Raw genomic sequence first — 11275 nt, 5'->3', positions numbered from 1 at the left:
GGATAACAATTGAATTTATACGTGGTTTTAAGGACATGTGATTTTACTTGGCACAAACTGAGAAAATACGTATATTGATATTGACTGTAAATAGAAACAAAAGCAAACCAAAGGAAATTTATACTTTGGCCCTCAAGCTAGGTCGCCCTCAAACCAAACGAATATTCCACAGAAAAATATGAACAAAGTAACAGAGTATTGAGAGCTTAAGAGAAAGATAGTATATTGCTTTGTATTGCGTAAATGTGATGTCTTTTCTAAATGATCAGCTCCCCTTTGTATAGTAGGAGAGTCCTACCCTTGATACAATTCTAAATATAGTAAGAAATCCCATGATTAGCTAATTAACCGGCCTCTTCTTGATATGTGCCGAGATTCCGCCGTTATCCTCGTCCGATTGCAGATATTTCGGCTTTCCGTTATTTGGATCGGTAAGCTCCCCTTGATCTTGCTCGATCTCCATCCTACCTGGTTTTGATCTTGGCCGACCTCGATCTCGATCGATCTTTCGGTCACGAGCTCGGAAATCTATCTTTACATCACGGTCCGATATAACATGGAGTCGAACCTTTGCCTGCCACGTTACAGGGCAAGCCCGATTTTGATCGTATACGGATAGTTCCCTCGTTTCTCGGAGAGAAGACGAAGATAAAAGATATGAACTTTCCCAATCCCATTTCCATGGGTCATAACGTAAGCGACGAACCCGACCATGACGTCAACGACTAGTGGATATAGAAACATCCCGTCGTTTCGTGTATCGAGGCATTAAATGCCTGTTAGTTGTTGTTGGCCACTACCGATTCTGAACCGTTGCCAGTTACCTATAAAAACCCTAGTCTTTCCTCATTCAAACTTTTACACTTAAAGTCCTCTCTACCTTTGCTTTTTCTTCAACAATTCTCTTTGCTTTACAATGTTCACACCCAAATTCCTTGAACCCTAATCAAACCACGTATCATCCCAATCCTCTTTTATCTTGTTCATCAATGGCTAAAACTTCCAAAATCGTGCCGCAAAGGGAGGCCGCTTCTTCATCACGATCCGGCGGCGATGAGGCTCTGGTGGAACCCCACCTTGAGGAATTCGTTCCACCAGGGTCCCCAACCAACGCTTACTTTAAGCTCGAAAAGACTCCCGCAGTGTCGGGCCGATGTGAACCGGTCTCGAGGTATATATGCACCATTACCAAAGACATCCTCAAAAGGGTAAAAGAGGAGTGTAACTTGGTGAAAAAGGATGTAGTAGTTCCTACTTCTGAGGAATTGATCACCACTCACATAGAGAGGTATCTAAGTGTTTACACTTCCCCTTCATGATGGGTCCCTTAGACCCCATTGTCGTCGCCTTTTGCAAGACGTACGACATCACCCTCGGCCAAATCCACCCTTCATTATGGAGAATAGTCATTCTCGTTCATTTCTTCACAATCAAAATTGAGGGATGTCCCGTCACCCTCGATCACCTCATGCGCCTCTATAGTCCCCGGCACTATCGAGGGGGGCTGATTAAGCTTGTCCACTGGGCTAATAGAGCTCCGTTCTCCAGTATAGACGAGTCTCGAGATTGAGGCAGGATGAGCCAATTTGTCCGAATAAAAACTTCGGACCTGATCCTTGTTGAAGATATGTCGTTCCCTGAGAATTGGAACATGAAACGTAAGTACACTTCACCTTGAATGTTTAATTTGCTGCTTTACTTCCTATTTCCTTTGCTCATATATATTTTGGTGTTGCAGTTGTGGCCCAGATGCTGGAACCAATTTCGGAACTTAAGCAATGGGTCGAAAGCCTAGTGTCACAGAGACCCTACTCGAAACGTGCCAGGATGGAGTTGTCGAAGGGCCAATGGGAGGCCCGTAATCAATGGTAGGTTTCTCCCCTGGAATGGCTATTGCATACGCTTCTTCTCGAAATTACTCATCATTTTCTTTTGTAGGTCTCGGGAAGGACATTACAATGAGACCGCCATCTGGTGATGAAAGAAGTCCTTCACCAACCACCTACTCCGAAGTAGGCCCAAGAGAAGAAAAGGAAAGAGACTCTGAGTTCCCCGGGCCTAGAGAAGAAATGAACGGCGAGGAGATCTCGCCGGCCCAGGGGGCGTCGTTACTACGTCTTTGGACTCAATCCGCCAATTAAGGGATGAGTCCAATATGAGTCCAATGAAGAGAAGGAAGAAGACAACTCCCAGTTGGTGGCCCATGCTCGGGCTGGTGCTTCGAACAAAAGCCCCTTAAACCGGAGGAAGTTGACGAGAGAGCTTCGACCGATGTTCCAGAGCCAGAAAAAGTCGAGGCCGCTCCATCCTAAACTGAGATGATCGAGGAAGAAAACAGAGGCGAGGCTTCTCGAATAGCTGAAGATGTCCCGAGGGACGATCTCGGAGTGATTGATATCTCTGATTCCCCTTAATTTTCGGACCTTGGTAGGTCGCTCTTGCGAGGGTCTTCAGGGGGCAGTTGACATCCACGGCTTCCTGGATGGGGTGGTGTTCGAAGCTTTGGGAGATATTACCGGACTTGGTGATTTATTAGTGCCGAAGAAAACACCTCCATCGGATGTCGCTGGGTCTTCATCGAGCCCGAAACTAGTAGACCGGTTCCCGGCACCCAGTGCTACCCCTGATCATAGACGTACCATAATGCTTACTGTCCCGGAGGATTCTTGTGTCTTCTCTCCCCCCTTGGGGATCGTTAGCTAACTGAGATGCTTGGTGACCAAAGAGGACCAAGCCACGATAGATACGGTGGGAGCCGCTTGTCTTTTCAACGAGGCCCAGCACGCTCTGAATCGGGTAACTTCGAGGGCCACTCCATTATCTTTTTTAAACTTTGAATTGTAGATAATTCTAAAATTTTCTTCCTTACTTGTAGTCTTCAGTGTTGTATCACGAGGACTTCCGTCAAATCCGGGAGGAGCGCAAGGCTGAGGTTTGGGACCTCACTGACAAAAGTGATACCTACAAGATTCTCAGTGAGAAGCTTCAAGCATATTTGGTGAAGGCTCAAGATGAGCATGCTGAGATGGCCTAGAAGATTTTCTGAGTGCTTCACGATAGTGAAAATGAGTTGGAGATAACAACTAACGAATTCTGTAGGTTCGATAGAGGCTCGAATAGATCAAGGACCTTCAGAGACAAGTAGGTGACATACGAGAAAAAGCTAAAAATTTCAAGGGGTGTATGGACATCTTAGCTTCAAAAAAGGAGGTTGTCCAAGCAAAGCCGGAGTCGGCCGAGTCTCAGCTCCGGGCTGCAAGGGAGAAAACCTCGGCGAAGGCCATGAAAATCGAGAAGCTTCAATCCCAACTGGATTCGGCCGTCTCTGATAAGGCGAACTTGGCCAACGAACTCGAGGTGGCCAAATCTGAGGTGGCCATAGCCAACACTATGGCTGATGGTAAAGTGGCCAAATTTAAGGTTGACGTCGAGGCCATCCAGGTAAGGCAAGGAGCATGGTGGATCATACAAAATAGCAAGCTCGAATGGAAGCCCTCGAGGAGGTTCAGGCACAAGGTTTTGATGTTGTGGACGAACTCGAGACAACCAAAGCAGAGGAGACCAGAGCCTGGAAGTTGGCCTTTCCTGAGGAAGACTCCAAGAGCCTAAGCGGATCCGAAGATGGGGAAGATCCCGAGAATGGAGATGCTACCTCCGACAAAGACCAAGCTACATAGGCCTTTGTATTTTTGCTTTCTTTTGTGTCTTTTTCAAGGCTAATTTGGCTATTGTAAATTTTGTATTTGGCCAATCTGGCCTTTGTAAAAAGATAAGGCTTTCTACCCTTTTCGGATCTCAAACTTTTCCTTTGTTTTGTTGCTTGTATTCACAAAAGTCAAAGTGTCTTAGCACAAAAAAACATAAGTTGTATAAGGATGGACAAATCATGACTTCACATTGTTTACTTTTGAGGCGCTTTGGATTCGGTGTCATTGGGAACTTTCTCCCGAAATAAGTGAATTCAAAATATAGTTTTTCCTAGGGTTAGCCTTTAGAACCGGTTATGTAAATTTTGAAGGCCTATTTTTGTTACAATTTTCGGACGTCTCCGAGCTGTGCTAATATGGTCGTGGCCTTTTAATTTTGGGTGTAGCCCAGTGGGCTTGCTTCCCCAAGTTATCCAGTCTTGCCTAAGATAACTGTCCCCGAGCGGGTATGGTCGTGGCCTTTAAAATTCGAGGTTTGCCTGATAGGTCTTGCATCCCCGATATTTAATAGCTCGATCTATTTTGAAGTTGGTTTCCTAACAACAGCTCCAGAGTGAGGGAGTGACCATCCTAACTTTGATTATAATTGGCCCTTGAGCCCGTTTTCTTAAGAGATCGAAAGTATGGGATTGTAAAGTGGAAATTTTTCCAAGACATAAGATAGTTGCAAGGAAAGCACTTCTCTTTATTCTTGTCAAAAATAGTCACACATGCATACATGTTATATGTTAGGGCTCGAGCAATCCATGTGGGCACGGTTCGTTTTGATTGTTTGGCCCTTACAATAAATCCTACCTATCGAGACCCTTCCATTCCGAAATAATTTCCTTGCTAGAACAATTCGATATCCGAGGGTAATCTCCCCAGTATTCGAGGTTGATTGTAGAGAAATCACGGATACTGTAAGCACAGTCTTTGATACCGATTCGTGATCGGCCTTTGATTCTAAATTAGCATGATCCATTATTGCCTCGTTAAAAACCTCGCCGGAAAACCCATTTGGGACAAACCAGGTCTAAGGAAAAAAGAGTGAAACGCATGCTTTCAGACCTAAAGACTTCATGCTGATACATCCATCGCAGTTTCTTGTTGACCGCCTGCAAGTGTTAGTTTAAAATAAAAGGAAAATAGAAAATGGGCGTACCTTAGCAGTAATATCATTTTAGGTGAGATACGTTCCAATTGCTCGGTAGTTGTTTTCCTTCATCGTTACAAGCTTGTAGGATCCTTTTCCGGTGACTTCGAGAATCTGGTACGGTCCTTCCCAGTTTGGCCCCAATTTCCCTTTACTCGAAATTTGGGTTTGAGGGTGATTCCTTAGCACCAAGTCCCTGACACTAAAATACCGAAGATTGGCTCTTCGATTGTAGTATCTCTCGATCCGTTGTTTTTGGGCAGCCAATCAGACGAGGGCGACTTCACGTCTTTCATCTAATAATTCTAGACTCGTATTCATAGCCTCGTTATTTGATTCTTTTGTTGCATATCTGAACCTGATACTAGATTCTATGACCTCAAGCGGCATCATAGCTTCGGCGCCATAAACTAATAAGAATGGGGTAGCCCGATACTAGACTTCGATGTTGTACGATATGCTTAAAGAACCTCGGACAGAATTTCCTTCCACTTTCCTTTTGAATCGGTTAGCCTCTTCTTAAGGTTTTGGATGATGGTTTTGTTGGTCGTTTCGGCTTGTCCATTTTCGTTGCGATGATAAGGTGTTGATAGGATTCGTTTGACCTTGTGATCTTCGAGTAATATAGTCACCTTGTTGCCGATGAACTGCTTTCCATTATCATATACAATTTCGGAAGGCATCCCAATTCGACATATGATGCAATCCCAAATAAAGTCGATCACTTCCTTCTCCCTGACTTTCTCGAAAGCCTATCCTTCAACCCACGTAGAGTAATAGTCAGTCATAAATAAAATAAATTGAGCTTTACTTGGGGCCCATGGAAGAGGGCCAACGATGTCCATTCCCCACTTCACGAAAGGCCATGGGGACAAGACAGAATGGAGTAGCTCCCCGGGTTGAGGAATCATTGGTGCATGTCTTTGGCAGTTGTCGCAGTTTTGAACAAACTCTTTCACATCTTTCTCCATGTCGATCCATTAGTATTCGTCTTTGATTATTTTGTGGACCAATGATTCAGCACCGAAATTATTTCCGCAAGTGCCCTCGTGGACTTCCCTTAGAACATATTCGGTATCTCCTGATCCCAAACATATTGCTAACGGACCATCGAACACCCTTCTTAACAAGGTCCCATCTTCGGACAAGGTGAATCATGCTGCTTTTATGTGCAGGGCTCTCGATTCTTTTGAGCCCGAGGGAAGCTTTCCATTCTTCAAATACTCTATATATTTGTTTCTCCAATCCCAAGTCAAACTTGTGGAGTTTATCTCGGCGTGGCCTTCTTCGACCACTGACCTTATGAGTTGTACGACAGCCCCCAAAATGAGTTCGTTGTCTTTGACCGATGACCCTAGGTTTGCGAGGGCATCGGCTTCGCTATTCTGATATCGAGGCACATGTTGCAAAGTCCATTGCTTGAATCAGTATAGAGTTACTTGTAGCTTATACAGGTATCTTTGCATTCGTTCCTCTCGAACTTCAAAGGTTTCGTTAACCTGATTCACAACGAGGAGAGAGTCGCATTTGTCTTTGATAACCTCTACTCCCAAGCCTTTGGCTAGTTCGAGACATGCAATCATGGCCTCATATTCTGCCTCGTCGTTAGTCAATTTTACAGTTCTGATGGATTGTCTAACCACGTTACCTGTGGGTGGTTTAGCACAATGGCGAGTCCGGACCTCTTTAGGTTCGAAGCACCGTCCGTAAAAAGGGTCCAGTTTCCCGAAGATGTACCCGAGTTTACTAATAGTTCTCTTTCAACCTCGGGTACCAGGGCCGATGTGAAGTCAGCCACAAAGTCTGCCAAGATTTGAGAATTAATGGTTGTTCGGGGTCGATACTCAATATCGTACCCACTGATTTCTATGGCCCATTTGGCCCTTCGTTTCGAAAGCTCGGGCATATGCAAAATATTATGAAGAAGATAAGTTGTTACAACACATATGGGATGGCCTTGAAGGTATGGTTTTAGTTTCCTAGAGGCGCTTATCAAAGCGAGCACTAATTTCTAGATCGGGATACCTAGTTTCGGTCTCACCTAAGGTCCGACTAACATAATAGATAGGGAATTATGTACCTTGTTCTTCTCGAACTAGGACTCCACTTACCGCTATCGCTGATACTGCTAGATACAAGTAAAGTTGTTCGTCTTCCCTCAGTGTGTGAAGCAGCGACGGGCTCGACAAGTACCGTTTAAGATCCTTCAAGGCGTGTTGGCATTCTGGAGTCCATGTGAAGTTATTCATCTTCTTCAGCAATGAAAAGAATGGATGGCTCTTATCGGAGGACCTCGAGATGAATCGCCCCAGGGCGGCTATGCGCCCTATTAACCTTTGCACACCTTTTACATTGTCGACTACCATGATGTCCTCGATAGCTTTGATTTTTTCGGGGTAAATCTCGATTCCTCGATTAGATATCATGAAGCCGAGAAATTTTCTAAAGCTGACCCTGAACGCACATTTTTCTAGGTTGAGCTTCATGTTGTATTTCTTCATTATACTGAAAGTTTCCTGCAAATACTTTAAATGGTCCTCTGCTCGCAGGGACTCAACTAGCATGTCGTCAATATGAACTTCCATAAACTTCCCGATTTGTTCTTCGAACATTCGATTTACTAGGCGTTGATAGGTTGCACCAGCATTTTTTAATTCCAATGGCATTACATTATAGCAGTAGGTACCATACTTAGTGATGAACGAGGTCTTTTCCTAGTCTTCCGGGTTCATCCGTATTTGGTTGTACCCGGAACAGGTGTCGAGAAAACTAAGGATCTCATGGCCAGCCGTGGCATCGATCATGCGGTCGATATTAGGCAAAGGAAAAGAATCCTTGGGGCATGCTTTATTTAGGTCTTTGTAATCTACAAACATTCTAACCTTGTTTCCCTTCTTAGGGACTACTACTACATTTTCTAACCATTCGGGATATTTTACTTCCCGGATGGACACTATTTTGAGAAGTTTGGTTACCTCATCTTTGATGAAAGCGTGTTTGACCTTGGACTAGGGTCTTCTTTTTCGCTTCACCGGGCGGAACTTCAGGTCCAGGCTTAGTTTATGGGTGGTGATTTCCGGTGGGATCCCTGTCATATCGAGATGGGACCAAGCAAAGCAATCCATGTTAGTTTTAAGGAATTGAATAAGTTTTCTCCTAAGCTCTGGGTCTAGCCCCGTGCCTAGGTATACCTTTCGTTCGGGCTAATGTTCGGTCAGTATGATTTATTCCAGCTCTTCGACCGTTGATTAGGTGGCGTCAGAATCATCGGGGACTATGAAGGATCGAGGAACCCCGTAGTCGTCATCCTTGTCAGTCCCCTGCTTCTCAGATTTGGTCAAGGTCGGTGTCTGTGGTTGCTATTTGACCTCCTATTTTCCTAGGTGGTGAGTTGCTCCCCGTAGACTATTTTGACTCCCTCTGGCATCTGGAACTTTAGAACCTGGTGAAGGGTCCAGGGCACTGCCCTCATGTTGTGGGTCGACAAGCCTTATAGCCAAAATTCTCACCTCCCATCAATTTCCAAAAGACCCGATTCGAAATCCGTATCTGGTATCAGTCTCAACCAGCTACAACAACTCATGCCTACGCCCACAAGGTACGGCCACCCAACATCACACACAACACGTAGGCCCATAAATAGCCTTTCTGATCATAATACCTACCCGAAATCAAATCCAGCACTGACAATTATCCTCATATCCGTTAGAACTCTATTTCGAACCTCCACAACACTTACAATGATGCAAGGAACACGAAGACCTCATAACAATACACTCGGATCAACAAGTCACAACTAACACCACCAAGGCACACCCTACAAGCTAAACCTCAAGGAGCAAAGAACGAAAATGACTAAATATGTAAAAGAGAAACGCATAAGAGAAATATCAAACAAGCCCGACAGGCACAACTCTCTATTAGTACTATCCTACGAAACAATATAAGAAAGAAAGAATTAAAGCATATGAATAAATCACAAGGATCTCATCCTAATATAACATCCACCGCGGTACACATCCCTATTCGAACACATGAAATCACGAGGGTCCCACCCTCAACACTGAATCACAAGGAGGGTATACATCAAACCAGCTGGAACCCCTCACTAGATCAATTCCGTCAACAAAATTACAACACGTACTGGCTCCCAAACTGGTGGAACATCTATGAAGTGCTAAAGATAGCCTAATTTTGCTTTAGATTGCAAGTTTGCACCCCGGGTGTCACTACTAGAATTCCAGAAAAAAGCGACCAACGTTGGTCGCTTATTGGCCAAAAAGCGACCAAAAAGCGACCAACCACGCTTGGTCGATATTAAGCTGGTCCCTTTACCTTAGGGACCAAAGTTGGTCGCTAAATAGCGACCATCGTTGGTCTCCCAGGTAAAAGGACCAAATTTTCCGGGCAAAGCATATAGCGACCAACTTTGGTCGCTTAAATATTTTAATATTATATATTTGGCGACCAAAGTTGGTCTCCAGATGTAAATAACGTTTTATTTTTATTTATTTTTAATCATATTAAGCGACCAACAATTGGTCGCTATATTAATAAATGTTTATTATATTTTTATTTATTGGGCGACCAATATTGGTCGCCAATGGAAAGATTTAATTTTTTTTTTAACTATAAGCGACCAACCTTGGTCGCTAAAATTACCAGTATTTTTTTTTTAAGTGAATAGCGACCAACTGGACACCAAAGTTGGTCGCTTTTTTGGTATATTTTTGGCAGAAACTGCCTGTTTTGGCTGCTACACCACCTGCCAGCTTATACCAAATATCCTAAACAGGCATTTTATGCCAGCAACAACAACAACAACAACACTAAAATGCAACAAAATATAAAGATCAATAGAACTAAAACATTAAGCTAACAAAACTAAGTTAACGTTTATTACAAGCTCATTCGAAATTCTATTGTCTAGTTCAAAGTATATAAAGTACTCAAGGAGTGTTCTTTTAGCATCCTCGTTCGAAAGTTGGATTGCCTCGGCCGACTCGTTAGGTGGCTGACTTCGTATGAATTCCCCCACATCAGCTCTGAAGCGAACCTATAAGAAAAATTATATTGAATTAATGTTTCAAAATTTATATAAAAGTAAATCAAAATACTTAATGTAAGTAAAAAACTTACATGTATAGTCGAGGCTCGACCCTCGACCCACCTTTCTGAATCAGTCTCTTTCTTCTTCTTTACAATACGAGTTTCATTGAATAGCTCATCTTGCTTCATTGGCATCATAAAGCTGTCCGGTGGCTTTGGTGATTATCCTCATGGTACTATTACTCGGGATGAACTTGGATACAGAGAATAACTTGGATACAGTAGCTGACAGGGTGTGTCTTTTGATCAATTGTTGTTCTCGTTAGCGACAATGATGTTGAGACTGCAATGACATGTGTTTCAACTAGAGATGGTATAGGCAGGAATTTTAACATTTCCTAAGTAGATAAAAGAAAGATTATAGAGGAATTCTCTACTTCATTTTCCAAGAAGAAAAGAAGTTTAATTGAGAGTGACAAGGGTGATGGTGATGGAATGTTTTCCGTTGGTCATGGCAGTTCCCATAAAACGGGGATCATAAGGCTCTATGATGACAGAGATTATAGGAAGTTTTGTTCTTAACTTTCTTCCAAGTCTGATCCGTACAAGAACAAACTTGGAAGAAAGTTAAGAACAAAACTTCCTATAATCTCTGTCATCATAGAGCCTTATGATCCCCGTTTTATGGGAACTGCCATGACCAACGGAAAATATTCCATCACCATCAACCTTGTCACTCCCAATTAAACTCCTTTTCCTCTTGGAAATTGAAGTATAGAATTCCTCTATTACCTCTTCTTTTATCTACTTAGGAAATGTTAAACTCCTACCTACACCATAACTATTTGAAACACATGTTCTTGCCTTCTCATCATCGTTGTCGCTAATGAGAAGAACAATTAAAGGCACACTCTGCCAGGTACTGTGTCTTAGTTATTCTTGGTGGAAGTTCCATTGCATGTCTAATATTACCATCAACCCCTTCTACAAAATCCTCCCGCAATCTAAAATTCCAATACATAAACCAAAATTTCAATTCATATCCTAAAGGTTCAATTGATATCCTAAAGGTTCAACTCATATCCACAAATGTTCAAGTCATATCCTAAAATTTCAATTTATATACTAAAAATCCAATACATAAACCAAAATTTCAATTCATATCCTAAAGGTTCAATTCATATCCTAAAGGTTCAACTCATATCCACAAAAGTTCAAGTCATATCCTAAAATTTCAATTTATATACTAAAATTTCAATACATAAACCAAAATTTCAATTCATATCCTAAAGGTTCAATTCATATCCTAAAGGTTCAACTCATATCCACAAAAGTTCAAGTCATATCCTAAAATTTCAATTTATATACTAAAATTCCAATACAT

This window comes from Nicotiana attenuata, chromosome 2, assembly GCF_001879085.1.
Source record: "Nicotiana attenuata strain UT chromosome 2, NIATTr2, whole genome shotgun sequence".
NCBI classification, from domain to species: domain Eukaryota; kingdom Viridiplantae; phylum Streptophyta; class Magnoliopsida; order Solanales; family Solanaceae; genus Nicotiana; species Nicotiana attenuata.
Note: the sequence above shows the minus strand (reverse complement) of the source record.